Here is a 3,544-nt window from a genome sequence, read left to right as displayed (position 1 = left end):
ATGCCTGAGCATTGCCCCCAAGATCCCAGCAGGATCCCTCCCGCTATGTAGCCCCTCCAATTTTGGTGCAATCTCTACAAATTCACACCCACCTAATAAAAATCCTGCGTACAGGCCTGCATGATTTTCAAGCCGCCTCTGTTCTTCTTTATTTTTTATTTATATAATTTTTTTTAATTTCCGATAATCGACGGAAAATAATCGTTTTGTTGTATCTTGTGCACAGGGAACAAGATGAGAAGTGCGCCACCAACATTACAAGTGTGTTTTTCTGCACGTAAGTTGCATAGTGACTGGCTTACTACCTTAGACATTGCAATAGGCCTCCCTCACATATATAGTGCATAGCATATTATGCTTTTTGGCTCGTTTAGCATCTAGCATATATATTATGCTGGCATAATTTTGGCAAATTTAGCATAATTAAATTATTTCATCTAAAATTCCTTGCCCTTGTCAATATCTATGATTAAGTCTCCCCCATCACATTGGCCAGAGGCAGGAAAGGGCATTTCCGAGTATCATAAAATAAAAACTTTCCAGTGAAGGGCCACTGACCCCCCCCCCCTCCAAATTAATCTACCACATTTTTCCAATATGGGACCCGTCTGGGCAATCACATATGGGCATTGCCCATGTTTTACCCATATGGGGCTCATATGCCAAATATATGGCAAATACATATGGGAATGCCCATATTTAAAGTACATGTGCCCCATACTATAATTACCCGGGCAGATAAATATGGAAATGCCCATATTTAATCCGCATGGGGCCAATGTGCCAAATATCTGGGAAAATACATATGGGCATGCCGATACTTATCTACATGGGGCCCACATGCTAAAGACCTGGGTAGTTGAATATGGGTATGCCCATATTAATTTCGCATTGTGCACATGTGTCAAATATCTTTATTTTTTTATTTATTTTTATTTAAAACATCTTTAGGCAGTATAACATATACAGGCGAGATTTTACCGCTGTTTTACAATATGGTCCTGCAAACACATAGTACAATAAAAACCACAAAAAGTAACCAGCACAGTACAACAAAATAAACAACAGTTAAAACTTTGGTGGAAAACTATCCCCCGCCGGACACCAACCCGGTACTTCTGAGTCAAGGTTTCGGGGCCAGGAATTACGGCTCAAGGTTATGCTTAACTACAACTTAACTACAATATGGTAAAAACTATCCCCCGCCGGACACCAACTCGGTATTTCTGAGTCAAGGTTTCGGGGATTACCACGTAGGACAAATACTTTACAATTACTTAAATAGATAAAAATGGTAGAAACTATCCCCCACCAGACACCATCCCGGTATTTCTGAGTCAATGTTTCGGGGCTGTCACAACTTTTATCTTAACTACAAACCTAACAACGGTAAAAACTACCCCCCGCCGGACACCATCCCGGTACTTATGAGTCAAAATTACGGGGCCGGGAATTAATGTTAAAAGTATAGACCAAGAAAATATAAAAGGAAATGAATTGTAATAATCAGAAAAAGTGTTTCTTATAAGTAATATTGAATAAATTAAGAGATTGACATTCTTGAATTCTGATTGGGATTTTGTTCCAAACTTTTGCTCCAGAGATTTTTAAAGAGTTATTCATTACAGAGCAATTTGNNNNAACATTAAGCGAGTGAGCGTATCTCGTAGAATATCCATGTCGGTCAACAACCATTTCTATATCATTACATAGGCGGGAAGGCGCAGCACCATTTTTACATTTGTACATTAAGCTTTTTTTTTTTTTTGAAAATAATTATAATATTTTACCCTACACTTTAATGGTAGTCTTATCATTTCAGCGACGCAACTAGAAAATAAAATCGTTCTGGTTATACAGTAGGTCTAAGAAAAAAAAAGTTTCATAATGTCCCACATACGTCGATTGTTTATAAAATCAATAAGCTAAAAACACGGATAATTAATGTCTCGCCGACCCGCGCATTAAATTAAAAAAAAAAAAAGATTTCCCTCAAAATATTTTTTAGCCCTTTCCAATAGACGAAAGGATGATTATATGATGTCATTGTTTTATGTTTATAAAAGTGGGATAAGTTTAGGCGCGATCTACAAATTATCCCCAACGACAGAAACGCGTCTGGGAAAACCATGTATTACAAACGCGTCTGGGAAAGCGATCGTCTAATTATCGTGCCTCATGAATATTAATAAGCTAGTCGGAATATGTCCAAGACGTGTCTAAACGGGTTTGTGCTGTTGAACGCGTTTGTTATTTTTTCTATTGTTTTGGGCGACAAACGCGTCTGTGTCGTTAGACCAGGCCCCGGTTGAACTACCGTTTTTGTACAATTTAAAATACTGAACAAGTTTTACTTTGAAATGAACCAAGTTCAAAGTTTAAAGGCTGCATAGTCCTAATAGTTAAATTAAGTGGTAATGACGATAATGGCAGCACATGCATGTAGGCCTAATTGCCGTTTGCTCTGTCGGAAAGACCTATCTTCGTTAAATAGCAGCCTACCAGCTAAGAAACTGACGACGAACGAAAAAACATTTATCAACTCCCTGCACACATATCACATGGGAACACAAATGGACGCCAGTATTCGCCAAACATCATTCAATAAACTATAGAGAAAATAGAACATAATCTATTTTCTCTATTATTAAACGTAGGCATCAATATATATTATATACAGCAACTAGGCCTATGCAACTACTGTACAATTAATATTGGGTACCTCGTGTGTGTGGATGTGATCAGTCCAACAGAGTACGCAACATCACTTGACAAATGTCACTGACTGTGTGGTCGGTGTTGATCTATACATGGAGGAAAGAACTTTCCTCCTTGGTCTACAGAAATTCGCTTTGAGCGCCGCTCTGACAGAAGTGGGTCAGTTGAGATGCTATTATGATGTTTATTACATGCTATATCAACAATAACATACGTTACCGTGTGTTTAACATACGTTACCGTACTTTTCACAACGTAATATTCTTTTCAACTAGGCCTAAGCTATTGCCTGAAATTTTCAATTTAACATTTCATTATATATATCAACTATTTTGTTAACTAAATATAGTCGAGACACAGCCTATAATAAATACCAAATTGCTTCACTTTAATGATGGGCGTAGGACCATTCGAGGGAATCACAAAGTTGATAAATACAAGGTTCTGGGTGTCAATTGCTCAATGCCATTTTTTCTTAGAAGGTTCTAAAACTTTCATGTGTCGTTGGCGGCGTAAATAAAGTCATTTATAATAGTTTTATGCCTTCTATATTTCATTAATATGGATTAATATTCCAAATTACTAATTAAACATGATTACTTAACACCAATGATGATTTACTGACGCGGTGTCCATTCTTATTACTTAACTACTTCTCACGTTTAGTTTGGTTCAAATTCTTGAACTGGTACACTCTAAAAACATCCTGGTGAAATTTCACCAGAAACTGGTGAAATTTTCACCAGATGATATGTTCGTATAGCACCTACATAATCCTGGTGAAATTCACCAGGATCATCTGGTAGAATAATTTCAACAAATATCC

Source organism: Anneissia japonica, unplaced genomic scaffold, assembly GCF_011630105.1.
Source record: "Anneissia japonica isolate Jap-2015-1 unplaced genomic scaffold, ASM1163010v1 scaffold285014_len42548_cov114, whole genome shotgun sequence".
Taxonomy (NCBI): domain Eukaryota; kingdom Metazoa; phylum Echinodermata; class Crinoidea; order Comatulida; family Comatulidae; genus Anneissia; species Anneissia japonica.
The sequence above is the reverse complement of the archived record's forward strand: the minus strand, read 5'-3'. Positions refer to the sequence as shown.